The 15,332-nt window shown below is 37.6% G+C and overlaps 1 protein-coding gene across 1 annotated transcript in view; it reads left to right on the top strand.

Annotated features, from left to right (window-relative positions):
- LOC122797117 (E3 ubiquitin-protein ligase TRIM39-like) overlaps positions 1–15,332 on the top strand; it is a 164,150-nt gene that overhangs the window by 40,845 nt on the left and 107,973 nt on the right. The window lies entirely within an intron of this gene.

Genomic DNA, 15,332 nt, shown 5'->3' with positions numbered 1-15,332 from the left:
CAACCACTGCCAAATGCTTCCATTGGGACTTCTGAATTGTACACCTTGCTTTGGAAAGCATCTCTCCTGGATGAACAAGAACATAGGTTGATTTGTCTTTTTCTACTGGAAATGAATTAGTTCTTAAAGAGTGATTTGTTGGATTTTCTTTGTTATATTATTTAGATAATGCCCTTAAATTTAGTCAGTGAGTTAGTCAATCAGTCAGTCAGTCAATAAGTGAATCAGTAATACATACTGAACAGACATTTATTTTTAACTATGTTTTATAGTTTCTTCTTACTCTGGAGACTGATGTAATTAAATAAATTATAATTTCATCACATTTGGCAATAATGGACATCATGCCATTATTTTTTCTAATTTATATTTTATTAATTTTTTGCAAAGATCATTGCAGCATACAGTCATGAGTCTAGAGCACTGAAATACATTAACGTCATACAGTAAAATTTAACAGTAATAAGATGGCAGTGATACAACATAACTAAAACTCTTTTCATTATATGATGGCACTACAGATAAAGCTTGTGTATTCTAAGCTATGCAACATACCAGGGATTGTGGCAGGCTCAAACAAATCAGAAAAAAGTAGGGATTAGATTCACGAGTATGTGGGACAATGCATTGTGTTCAGGTACACCCTTGTTTAGCTGTCTTCAGTCAAGTGGTGGGGCAGATATGGAATGCACTTACCAGGGTACACAGGCACAAAGTGCAGTGAGATGTCTGTTTAGTTACGTGACAAAATCATCTTAATTTTATGCATCTGGTAGAAAAAATCTGCCTGCATTACAAACTTGTAATACTTTGTCTTAATCAAAATAAAATATCTGCATTATTCTTGAAAGGAAAGGTTTTATCAAGCTGTAATTGTCAAATAAATAATCAATATAGCTAGCACAGAAATAAAGACCATGGTTATTCTTTGATTACAACTTTCACAACAAAAAAACACCTTATTATTATAAAAAATGAAATGGTAATTTAGGGGAAATGAATCCCCAGCTAGTTTCACGAACGTCTTCTTCAGGAAGTAAATTCCACTGTCGTTTAAAATTCATTCAACATAAATAATTAATTATATACATTTTATTGACCCTTATGTAATTAATTCAAAAGTAAGAAGTAAGAACTCCTTGTTACAGCTACAAAAATATAAACACTAGAAGTTGGTCATTGTTAAAAAAGAAAAGTTGCCGTAATTATGGACGACCTGGAAGTTATTTATCTGGCAACTGTCAAAAACAGATGTTAAACTACTATTAGTTTACTCCATGCAAATGCTATTGTAAATTACTAAACTGGTGGATGGACGGGTGTTCTGACAGCTATCAAATAAGTAAGTTGTTCATTGTTTTTTCAACTTTCAGCCATGCAGACACACAGAAACAGACACACAGAGACACTCAGGCACACATACACAGATGCTCGAGCATACACACACACACACACACACACACACACACACACACACACACACACACACACACACACAATCTCACTCATGCAGATTTACAATCAGATGCACATGTCCTCTGATTATCTATCTATTTTGAAAGTATAATATTAGAAGTATTCCACTAGAAATAAGTAAGGCAAGGGCCTAATTTTTCTGAAAAAAATAAAGAAGCAAACAAAAAATCCTTTAGAATTACAAGACTGTACAATAGAAAATAGCATATAGAAACACAGGGGTTATTTGTTAAGTGCAGTAGTGCCCCCTGGGGTGAGTACTATAGGGAAATAATGGATCTTACAGAGGTGGGAGGGCCCAGTTCTGCTGGGCGGCTAATTATTTCCCTCTGATGTTTGGCCTGCTGGACATTATTGCCTACTTGTTTGCGCTTCTGGTATTAACCCTAAAGGTATTATTTTGGGGCTTATTACAGTCACTGATTTATTTATACTTCAGGAAAGGCTTTATTCACATATCATTTATTTCTGATACATGCATATTTCTTAGGCTATGTGTACAGTAGTATTGGCTAATACTTAAATATCATTAAAGAGGAATCTGCACATTGCTCCGGTTTCCTCCCACATCCCAAAGACATGCTGAAGGTGGATTGGACCCTCTAAATTGGCCATAGGTGTGAGTGTGTGCATGTGTGTGTCTTCAGTGGAAAACTGGGTGCCAGGCTGGCAACCTGACACTGTAAAACTCCACTGCCAATCATTCTGCGGACCATTGTTCCACTGTGGTGACCCCTAACAAGAAAAGCTGAAAGGAAAAGAAGAAAGAGGAATCTGCACACTGCTTTATTTGGTTGTAAATGTCTAAGCAACCAATAGTTTGCCTTCTGTTCCTTAAATCTGACAAATTCTACATTATTTTAGCTTTAAGGCCAAGCATGTTTCTTCTTTGCAGTAGCTATAATGTGTACATAAATACATAACTAAATAAATAAATAGTTATAGGATTAAAACAAGAATCTCAAACTGAGGAAAATAAACAGTGCTTAACATTTTCACTTCCGAGGCTTCTAGAAGCAAATATACACCACTACATAGCTCAATATTCCATGTAGACCTGAATTAGGCAAATTAATATCCCTGATTCCCCTTGCCAAATTTCCTGTAGTTACATCTCCTCTGAAAATAGATCACAAACCTTATGGTATTAACCTAATCAATAAAACATTAATAAAATAAATAAATATAAGTAAAAAAAATAAACACTATAGTTGGCTTTTATGAGTGATAACCGTTTGATGAGGAGCTGGTGTTTAACAGAGTCAAAGATGTTTTAATTCTATAAAAACAGCACCACTGTAGAGCTGGTTATGTATATGAGTAAAAAGTGTGTTGGTAGCCTGGAACAAAACAACGGAGAATATCATGGTCAAATGCTGCATTACTTAGGAGCAGAAATTCTGTCTTGCGGGGACAGTATAATTTGCTTATAGGGAATATTTTCAAAGATTTTACTTAAAGGGGATAATATAGCTATGAAGCAGATCTGCTCAGAAATGGTGGGTTTAGGGGGTTTTAGGTATCGGTTTGATAATAGTATACGTTCATTCATAAAATATGGCTTCTGATTATTTAGAGAAATACAGAGAATTTGCAAGTTTAGGTTACATTATTAATGATATAAATATTTATTTTATCAAGAAATATGGAATGGAAAAGATGAAAGGAGTAAAGAAAAATAGCCATCCATTTGATGAGTTCTTATGAGAAAGTGGATTAAAGTCAAATGGAAGATAAAGATTACTTGATGAGATGACAGGTTATGGCAGTGGCTGGGTTGCAGATGTAAGAGTACTAAAGAAGTCTTTAAGGAAGTCAGATCCATTAATGCAGAGGAATAAAACCCTGGCTGCTACCCAGGAAATCTGGTTTGGGTACCTGTCGGAGGTGGCTTGAAGAAGGATATGAATGATGAGACAGAAGCCTGCTCTCCGTTTTCTTGGGGGAGTTATGGAAGTGTATGTCCAAGCACATGCTCCATTTTAGAACCCCCTTTGGAGACTAGGGTAATGTGAAAATGCTGTCGACAAAGGAGTGGGGCCATAAATATGTAGTAAATGGAGATCTGGACATCAATTGCAAGGCCCAATGCATGCCAACCCTTGGATGCTACTGACATGTGAAGGGGGTGATAGGGCTAAAAGAAAAAAACCTTGATGTCTGCCTGAAATATGGTCAGCAGGCAGTGATAGGAGAAAAGCCTTTAAAGGCTTCAGCTGATTCAGTAAAAGAAGAAGGGTTATTACTAGATTCTCTAATAGAATTGCATTTGGTTATGTTTGTTTTAGCCAAATTGTTTTTAACCTTTTCCCATTTTAATTTAGGGTTTACAGGCAGGCTATCTTATTGGAATCTTAAAGAGGTTAATTTATCAGCTTTAACAGCTAATCTTTTCTGGTTAGTGAGTGCTATATAAATAGTAGGATGGTTTTATGTTGCTTTCTACAAGGACCACCTTTTAGCCCTTAAGTGGATGCCCCTCAGCTAAATGAATGATGTCAGCTATTGCTTATTTACAATCCATAAGAAAATAGGTGGGCAAGTCAGGCTGACCTTTTTTAGCCAAAACCTAGGTCATGAACATTTTTTGCTGTTACTAATATTGTTTTATATTTAGGAACTATTAGTTTACAAGCAAACCAACATAAAACATTGTATGCATATTGAAGTATAGACACATTGACTTGCAACAGTCATTATTTGTAAGCATGGAGTATTTGTAAGTCATACACTTGTGAAGTACGTGTAGCACAGGAATTTTGCTACCTAGATCCAGTCTGTGTAATGCTGTTTGAAGTACAGCCAAGAATTGGTAACTAGAAAGACAGAAGCCTTTTTTACAGCATAAAAATGTATCCAAACCTGTACAAATCCCTGCCTTGACTCTTGTAACAAAGAAAACACATTGCACTGTAAGACCTTGACATTTCTTTATGCCCGAAAGTTCCACAGGCCTAGTACATTATCACTCCTTCTGATGCCCCCTTTTTAAGGAGAAAAAAATAATTTCAATCTTGTAAATTGATAGGATGTCAGCATTCTGCTACTAATATCCAGTCTGCATTCTGCCTTTTGAAATGCTATACTGAAAAAGTAACTAGGGGGAGACTGCCTTCTAGGCATTAGACTGGGGCATCTTTGCTTGGTCTCATGCAGATGAAAGAACTGGCTCATCACACTATATCCCAAATGACACATTTGTAATCCCCTACCTGTGTCATATCCCACCCCCATTGTTTTGTTCTGTTCTGATGTTGACACACATACCATTTGGGTATCCATATTCTCCCTAGTCATTTATAGATAAGACTGAATCATTAGTCCTTCATTTTTTTAATTCTAATCTAATAAAACCTCTGCAAAACTGAACAAGTTTGCCATTCTTATTAACTCTGCCTCATACCTTAAAATGCCACTATTTTCTAGTTCCCCCAAAATTACATAAGCAACCCTAGGGCCCTAACTTAATACCCTAACTGTAGTCCCCCCCCCATTAGTAACCCTAAAGCTAGCATTTTAAGCCTTATTGCATCTTAAGCATTGCATATACTTCAGGTAAGGCTCATCTATTCAGTTATAGTCAAATCAGTTGTTATAGCATATTTCATTTTTGTAATATAACACAAATATCTCTTTAGAATCTCACCAATCTTAGGGCTTCTGGTACCAAATGGTCACTAAAAAAATACTTCTGCACTGCCCCTTGATCCTGTCCTTCTTTGGAACAGGAATAATAATTGTAATAATTGGTTAAGATTAAGGGCTACATCATAGACTGACCATTGCTGTTTGACTGATAAGCCACAATATGCAAATTATTTTAATGCCTTTATGCTGTGATATAACACCCTCTCTATCACAATCTGAATTACATCTGAGACCCATGTCCTTGGATTTGCCATTGGTGTCAACTTCTTGAGCTTGTCCTCACTTGAAGAGTGATAGGGAAGAAAAATCAACCATAGTATTATCCCTTACAAAGTCGGCCATAAGGCATGGTGCCAAATGTATGACATGACAGTGGATCCCATCAAGATAATAGAGCAGTAATCCTAGGGAAAATAATTAGAAAAAGCCAGGGTCCTGGGATATGCTATCTTCAGAAAAAGCCATGGGGTTCTAGATGTTCTGCGGTGCATTTTACAGATGTTTCCATGTGTTTGATCCAGTGAGAAAGAAACTAGAGTTATATCTCTTGTGAGTCACACAGAAATTAGAAGAGGTCTCTTAAGGTTAATTAGCTGTGAACTAAAGGAGGTGGTAGGAACTAAACCTTGTGTTTAAGGGGTAAAAATAAAACATTTCAAAGCTTTACTGGAAAAGCTCACTCAGACTCTGCCATAGATTCCTGTGAGAGAAAGGTTGTTTTTTTTCCTTTTATTGCTTTATCGTAATTTGTATTGTTTTACTGATTTCTTCTATGTTGTATATTTTGCTGTACTTTCATTATATTGTGTTTTAATTGTATTCTGTTTTCTGTTGCATAAAGTAGTAAATAAACCAGAGCTGTATCTCTTGTGAGTTACACAGAAATTAGAAGAGGTATGTTAAGGTTAATTCCCTGTAAACTGAGGGAGGAGCCAGGAACTATACCTTAGATTTAATGGGCAAAATGAAACATTTCAAAGCTTTACTGGAAAAGCTCACTACTGCTGTGAGGGAAAGGTTAGTTTGTTTTTTCTTATATTGCTTTCTTATATTTTGTATTGCTTTATTGCTTTTTTTTCTAGTTTGTGTATTGTGCTGTATTTTCATTACAATGTATTTTAATTGTATTCTGTTTTCAGTTTACATATTTATAGTAGGAAAGAAACCAGAGCTGTATCTATTGTGATTCACACAGATATTAGAACAGGTCGGTTAAGATTAATTTCCTCTGAAATGAAGGAGCTTGGAACTCTACCTTGCATTCAAGGGATAAAATGAAACATTTCAAAGCTGTATTGCAAAAGCTCAATACTGATGTGCGGGAAAGGTTAATTTGTTTTTCCTTATATTGCTTTCTTGTAATTCATATTGCTTTATTGCTTTCTTCTATTTTGTATATTGTGCTGTATTTTCAGTACACTGTATTTAAACTGTATTCTGTTTTCTATTGTACATTTAAACTAGGAAACAAGCTAGACTTGCATCTATAGTAATCACATAGAAATTAAATCACCTCACTTAATGTTAATTACCTGTGAACCAAGGGAGGAGGAAGGGGCTATACCTTGTATGTAAGGGGTAAAATAAAACATTTAAAAGCTTTACTGGAAAAGCTGTCTCAGACTCTGCCATAGATTGTTGTGAGGGGAAGGTTAGTTTGCTTTCCCTTATATTGCTTTTTTTGTAATTCATATTGCTTTATTGCTTTCTTCTGTTTTATATATTGTGCTATGTTTTCTTTACATTGTGTTTAATTGTATTCCATTTTCTGTAACATATTCAAATTGAAAGAAACCAGTGCTGTATCTCTTGTGAGTCACACATAAATTAAATTTTCTTCACCCTCCCATCCTTGCACTGATGTGTTTTTAAACTCACCACCTCTCTAGTTGCCCACCCCTTATTTTAATTTGACCACATAATTCCTTCCCAGTCCACCTTCATTAACTATTATCAGAAAGCACAACAGTATCATTTTGTGATGTCACTGCACCTTCAGCTATTTACTTTATTGGCCCTCCCAGAATACTAAGTGCCCACCACCATCCAATCTGTCTTGTTCTTTAAAATTAATGACTGTCCTGTCAGACTACTAAAGTTAACCCTGCCCCCTTCATAGCTAACTGTTTAGTGCAAACTGCAACTCTTAGGATATTAACCCATTTTTTCCACCTTACCTTTAAAATTTGCAACATTTGGTTCAAGGCCACCAGTCATTGGAGAATCCACATTCTGCATCTCAGTAGTCATCTTTGATTAGTGCTTCTGTTTTGCTGTTGAAAGAACAGAAGGAGCATAGTTACATTATTTCCTGGAGACTGCTGATCACCAGAAAGCCTGATAAATGCTTCATAGGTGCCAGTTTGGAATTTGTACTTCAGTGTTGCTCCTGGTGAAAGAAGGAGCAGAAGCCACTGATTTCTGACTGTCTCTGATTGGGCAGTGAGTGTCTGTGTGAGACCTACTTAATCAGTCTGGTTGCTATTCAAGGCATCCAGCAGGAAAAGGCTACAACAAGCCTTCATACCCCTGTGCATCATCTGAGACAAGACTGTTGATCACCAAAGAGTCTGTATCCTGCTTTTCATCTTGGGATCTGTGCTACTGTTTTGCTTCTGGTGAGAGAGGAAGCAAAGGGGCATTGTATCCCAGCAACATGAAGCTGTGATGAGACCAGTACTAGTCGTAGCCAATTCGGTGAGTCCCCACTGTTCTCATTTTGACAAAGCTAATTCTTTATTTTTTCTTTTCAGTAAGTACTGCTTGATTCACTACTGTCTAACCTAACTTCAGAATATCTCCCTAAATACTTCATACTCAAAGTAGTTTCCTCTCAAGTGTTTGTCAGTGCCTTGTATAGACATGGGCACCTTGAGTTGACATTTTTCCTATAAAAGTACCCTTGAAATTTCAGTAATACCTAATTCCACATTGGACAAATAGTTTGCAGCAACAAGCACTGCACCCACCATTACAAACAAGAAATACCCGACTAAACCTTATATTCTTACCACAATCGTCTAATCAATAAAAAGGGCCTATTATCATGGACATAAACTTTCCCTGCTTGGTGCCTATGGACATTCTGAGGTAATGTAAAATTGTGTCATGTTTACTGATAACCAACTAATTCTCAAGCAAACTGATAAGATATGTGAGAGGTGTATTTACACAATGTCACTGGAGGCAAAGCTCTCACATAGAAGCAGTCCTAATGTCAGTCAGATTGTTAGTAGTACACACACTGCACCCATCATGCACAGTGCGAAGCAGACACATATTCCCACCTATGCTGAGACTTTGTAACCTTCCTAAATCCAAAAGACCCCCTAGATAAACCACACATAACAAATGCCCTCAGAAGCCCCAGATGCACTGTTTCAGAAACAGTACCCACATCAACCCATACAGCCACATCTCCTCACCCTAGAAAATGTTGACATCTGTGCAATCACTAAAACATGGTTTAAAGCCATGGAGTGCACACCAGCAGTGTAAGGCTATAATGCTTGCACACATTTAGACCAGCTACAGGGACTAAAGGTAGAGGTGTTTTGATTTACCTTAAAAATAAATGTACCTCAAGGCTGGTCAAGCAGAGCAATGCATTTGAGCATCTCCACATTCAAAACACCACAGGCACAAAGCCATACCGCTTCCTTGCAAGCTATAGGCCTCTCTCTATGACCCAGAAAAATCATAAACCATATTTAAGCTTACCAGAAATACTCACTATCCAACCCAATACCATATTCATGTCCCACTATTACCTGAGAATCATATACAACAACAAATGTGCAGGCACAGAAATTTCTGGAATTTATTAACACAAACTCCCTGGATCAGACTGTCAATATAATGACCAGAAGTGCACACATACAGGATGTGGTCCTCACCAATATGGCAGAGTACTGCACAAACTCTTGTGTAATGTCCTGTCTGGTAAGGTCAGACCACAAAAATGTCTCCTGTGAAGTAAAAATAAAGCCCAAAATTCCAGTCAACCCTGGAATGTTTAGCAACAACTCTAGCACTGAATTCCTACTGTTAAGTGATAATCTGGCAAAATCTCAAGCTCCCCTAAACCCTGAGAATACTGCTGCCTACACAGAGCTGTTTGCAGAAACCCACACGTTAATAGATGCTTAGAGGCTTAGAAGCAACTGTACCTACCAGGAATAAGTACAGAACTAACTTAGAAATAATGTACAGAAAACTAGCTAGACTGGTGAAATCACAACTGTATAACAGAAGGAACAACAGAAGGAAGAAAATGATGGTACAAATTAGGAGGTGTACTCAACAGGATATGGTGCAGTGGTAGCATTGTTGCCTCACAGCAAGAGATTCTCCCGTTCGATTCTTGGCTAGAATGCGGGGAGTGCCTTCTGTGTGGAGTCTGCATGTCCTCCCCGCGGTTGGGTGGGCGTTCGAAAGACATGCATAAATGGGCATGCCTTCGATGAAGGTTGAATGTCGAGCTGGCACCTCGGTGTTCGTGAAAATCTACTGCCAATCATTAGCGGACTGGAGTTCCGCTGTGGCGACCCCTAACCGGGAAAAGCCGAAAGACAACAACAACAACAACAACAACTCAACAGGATAAAAGCACTCACATCAAACTAAACAAACAACTCAGAGGACAAATAAAGTGTACCAAGCCAAATCTGAGGTAAATTTGGCCTTCCAGGTAAAGGCATTCTTTCGCTATGGCTGCAGGCTCAAAGGCAGTTGTGTGCAGAGCTCATTGTTAATGGAGCCACCTAACTGGGCCAGAAGATACAGCAAACCTATTGGTTGTCTCCCTCACAGTCTTCCCTCAGGAAATACCACCAAATATAACTCCCTCTACTCTCACTAGGGAACAGGTCCTCAATGCTCTCAAAGGCAAAGAGCACTGCATCGATGAGCCTTGACAATATCCCAGGCTGCTTTCTTAATGGCATGAAACATGACCTATCAGGCCACCTGGAATCACTATTTAGCCATACCCTCCAAACTGGCTTCATGATTTACTAATGGAGAACAGCAGCCATCATCCCTGTGCACAAAGGCAGGCCATCTACAGACCCTGGTAACTACAGACCCATAAGTCTCACTAGTCACATATGCAAAGCCATGGAAGGATGGAAATGATCAGCAATGACATAGGAAAACTCCAGACACTGGACACAGAACAGTTTGGTTTCTTCAATTGCAGATCATGCCTAATCAACATGGTGGATTTCTTTGAGAAGGTCACCAAAGCAATGGAACAGGGTAAAATGGCTGCCTGCTTTTATCTGGCTAAGGCATGTGACACAATACCCCCCTCAGGCATTGCTGACAAGCTGGAGAGGTTAGGTATAAAACCTTATGTAACCCAGTTGATAGCTGGATAACTCACAAACAGAATTGGGGAGTCCACCTATACAAAGAGACCAGTCACCAGCAGAGTTCCTCTGAGACTGGTCCTGGGACCGCTCCTTTTTTATCATTTACTTCTCTGAAGTCAAAGTCATTGTCAAAGGCCTCTGGCTGATAAAATTTGCAGATAATTGCAAATCAGAATCAGTCATAGAATCCACCACCATGCTAATGTTCTGCATGAGGAGTTGAAATGGACAGATAACTGGTGTTAGAGCCATGGACTTAAACTAAATGCCAAGAAATGCATAATAGTATCCTTTGAGAAGTCATACACCCTTGTAACTATCATAGTGACAACACACCCCCTAAGAGTTTACCCAATAGTGAGGGACTTGGGGACACACACCTTGATAGTAATCTAGCCTTTGACCATCATGTGTCTACTGTAGAGAAGAAGTCATTTTGTATTGTGCAACTTATAAACAAAGTATGGCATGTAGGTCCAAGGATGCCATTGTTCCACTGTATTCAGCATTCATCAAACCTATCATTGAGTATAGTACCCCCTTTGGTATGTACCTAAACAGGCACATCCAATAAGTGGAACATCTACAGAGGTCCCTCACTGAAAGAATACAGGGCATAAGTAATATGTTCTATGCAAACCACTTCAAAGCCCTATTCCTGTGTTCTGTCTGCTACAGTATGTATTGCAGAGACTACCCCTTCTTTGGAACAGGCTCACCATCCATGTGAAGCAGCGTTCCTTCCAATTCATATGTAACGTGGACAGTTGGGTGGGGAACAGGAAATGTATCCCTGGTTTGTCACCTTTGTCTCTAATGGACACAAGCAGCCTGTAAATGGTTAATCTCCAAAACCCCTGCTTACATTCACCAAGTGTACCAGAACTTGTCAGAGATGTAGGATGCATGGCTAGGATTAAAAAGGCCCCAGTGCCTTAGTACACACCTGTGATATAGGTTCATAGATGTTTACTAGGCTAATGACCACAAGTGCCTTTTTAAGCCTAAGCATGCATCCTAATATGTACTCCTTATCAATGGCACCAGTAAACAGACATCTTGTAAAACATGTACCTTCTAGCACAAAAAATAAAAACTTACTATCATGCTGTAAAAGGAGTTTAATTGGACTGATATGTTACCGAAGTACCTCAGGGATCCTTCATACAGATTCATTCATGTGGGTTTAGCATGTCTTTGAGGTCAAATGTAAAGGAGCTTTTTTATGTCCTTGAGTTGTTTAAGTAGATCTCTGTTAACCTTTCTATTCTAGGATCACAAGGGAGTAGTGAGTGCAAACAAGGCAGTTGCTAGATGGTTGACATGTCAGGCATCTGTAGATTTATATGTCAGCATTGCAACCAAGGCTAAATAAAGAGTCATTTAACAATGAAGTCGGCTGTTAATGGTAGTAATTGTTCTCTTTGTCCCAATCGCAAACATCTTTGCTATGAGCATTCTGTCAATGAATGGTGAAAACACACACATACACACACACACACACACACACACACACACACACACACACACACACACACACACACACAATTTAAACTGATATGAATATTTCACTATCCCTCTTTTTCCATGTATAGTATTTGGTAGCTGGTCCTTCTGATATCATACACTACATAACATGACTCAAATAATTCACAGTGTCCTGTTGGGAATTTTTTCTGTTCTAAATTGCATTGAAAACCTCCTTGTTTGTATATTAAAGTCATTTACAATAACATTTTTCTATTGTGAACACATTTTATGTTTAGAGAATTCAGCTACAAAATATGCAGTAAACTAAAAACTTTCAAGCATTATATCTGCAAAAGTTACTTTTCTGCTAAAGATTAACTGAATGTTCTTGCTTTTACTAAACAGTCCTGTGCCACATGCCTGCAGTGAATACATTGTCAGTCATCCTTACCTGCACCATATGGTGTATCTTTCCCACCAACATATCTGGAACCCAGGCATTTGTCATTTGCAGTAATGCTGGGTTGTTCCTATCCAGGGCTGCCATCTTATCCTCTCATCCTTATGGAGTTATCACTGTTGTAATTCTTTCTGTAATTCAGCACTGTTTGTCATTCGACAGAGTTTATACATGCCTTGTCTTTTTCCATAGTTTTATCATCCAGAGGAGATTTGAGAAGTGACATATGGAATATAAACACGCCAAATCTTCTGATAGTTCTTGCTGCATTTATCATTCTCAACAGGACATTATTGTGTAAACCAACAGATGGTAGGATTAGAAGACAAGACAGTAACATCTTGATTAGTAACTACACACCTCTGTTATGCCATCTTGGAGTGATTCCCTTCCATCCTGCTGACAAGAAACAGCCTAGAGTTCCATCTCAAAAATTGTAGGACAATTTCTCTGTTGCTCTGACCAAATTTACTCTAATCAGTATGAACACCACCTTGGGTCTTCCTTAGAAGTAGGCCCTAGTGGAACTGACTCATTCAATAAAATATGCTACATACATACTTAAATCCCAATAGCAACCATTTATGGTACTGTTGCAATATTTGGGATGCCATATGTTGTTTATTACACAGAGTGGAGTCCATGACAGAAATGAGATTCTAGTGATTGATGCTTGCAAGTGTGATCAGCGTAGGACATTTCCTAAAAGGTTTAATATTTGAAAGTAGAAAAATAACTATAAAAGCATTTCTTCATAAAGACTTTGCCCTCTTGCACCCTTTGATGTGGGTAGGAGGCTGTGCACTCATACACCTGCTACTTAATTATACTAACTGGCATCAGCATATCTCTGGGAAAGGATAGTACACCATAAATGTCAGTTTGCATTCTTAGTTTTTAGCTACATATCACAAGAATGCCATGTTTCTGTTTGCACACAATTGACTGCCAGTCAATAATGTTTAACTCAGTCTGCCTGTATGCTACAACTAAATTTACCCCTTACGGCACCATTGGTATCATCTTCCATAATAGCAGGAAATGTTTGCTACTTGTGCAAATTCCTTCTAACACTGTCCTTCAGTATTTAGGTTTATTATTAGGATTGAGCTGCTGCATTCTTGTTATTAGTGTTACATAATATTTTAAATTTTATTGTGTTCAAACCACAACCAATGCCTCTTATAGGTTATTTATAGGTTATATTCAGGCCAAATTGAGCTATGCAAGTTTTTGCAACACTGTCAGTTCTGATTACCTGATAACTTCTTTGCTCACACGGTTTATTTCTTTTTACCCACTCCCTAATTCCCTAATTATAATAGAAAAATAAAAAGCAGCCCGAAGAAGTCCTGTTTGGATGAAAGTGCTTACTGAGTGTATTTTCATAAAAGTTCATTTTATTCATAGTTATTGATTGTTTTTTTTTTTTATCATTGGTTCAATAAGTAGCCTATCAAATTTGCTGTTTGATTTTATCTTTTTTACTCCTCTTTATCTCCTATTAGCCCTCTGTGACTCCTACTCTTCCGATTTCCAACATAAGCTCATCCAAATAACTGCAGTCTAAAACCTGTGACTAATTATTTTCTTCTTTCTGTTATGCTGCTTTCAGTCTGACTTGCTTAAGTTCTTACCACTTGAATGTTCCTGGTCCCTGATTTTCTTCTGTGCAATTATCTTCGCATGTATTTTTTTCTTTGCTTAATTGAGTGAAACTGTTATTGCAACATTCTTTCCTGGTTATCCACTTAATGGAAGGAGCTTGTTTGGTTAACATTCCTAGTTGATTGATCAAATAACTAATTAAAATTACATAAATGACTGTTTTTTTCAATTATTGCTACTTGTTTTATGCTGGTAGTATACCCTTTTCTTTTTTTACTAAACTGTGTTCAATAATATACTATCCTACTGACTGCTAATCTCCTGCTTTATACTAGCTTTTCTGGGCTTCCTCTGAAAAATAGGTTCTGTCCTAAGAACCTTCCTGTTAACCAGCCTTTTGATCTTTTCCTCCCAAATATTCTACAAAGATGGACCATGGCCAGAGAAATTTCTGTATTAAACTAGAGAAATACACAGCTTCCCTGGCAGCATAACCTTTGCAAGCTTTTGTAATCATGCAACTAACAAAATTATTTAACAAGGGGCAAAACCTGTTACATTGTGCAGTGTTTAATGGACCTGCGCTTAATACAGATATAATTTGCTGCTTGCAGCACAACTATTCACTATATGGGGGATAATTCTGTGCCAGCAAACAGAATTCAATAAATTTTACCTTGCAAACAAAAACTAAAAAACAGCCCCTCTTTTAAACTTGTCAAGAGTTTACTTTTACAGTACATGCTTTATTTTCCTTAAGTACAGCCTAAGCTACAACACTCTTACTGCAAACTTTCACATTCGGTCTAACGTGGCTTGTCTGAAACATCAGTCTGCATGCAGTGTTATGAATGCATTTTGACACATTTTCTTTGAGTTAAACTATGTGCCATTGTGTAATTAATAACTTAAGAAAGGAAATTACAAGGAAAATAAAAATGCTAAACTACTGTTGTGTCGGTGTGGTTAGTTTTCAATTATATAAATGCATAATTGCTTATGTTGTAAGTGATGGTTTAATAAAGGTGTTTCTTATTTAAAAGAAAGGAGCAGGAATTAAATCATTTATGTAATGTTGCCTAGCCATACCTCAACCTCTTAGAGCAAGAAATCTGGACAAAGCCATAAATAATGGGGAGAGAAAGTCCCGAAAATAGGGACGCATTCTAAATATTGCTCTTACAAACTTAGAAAGTTGACAGGATAACAGGTTTTGTAGTAGCAAGAATTTTCTTAGGGGTATGAAGTCTGAAACTTGAATGTTTGTCATTATTTTCTGACTTCAGCCCTCAATG

This window comes from Protopterus annectens, chromosome 3.part0 (assembly GCF_019279795.1).
Source record: "Protopterus annectens isolate FY-2018-M chromosome 3.part0, PAN1.0, whole genome shotgun sequence".
Classification (NCBI taxonomy): Eukaryota; Metazoa; Chordata; order Ceratodontiformes; family Protopteridae; genus Protopterus; species Protopterus annectens.
Note: the sequence above shows the minus strand (reverse complement) of the source record. Positions and strands in the feature narration are given on the sequence as shown.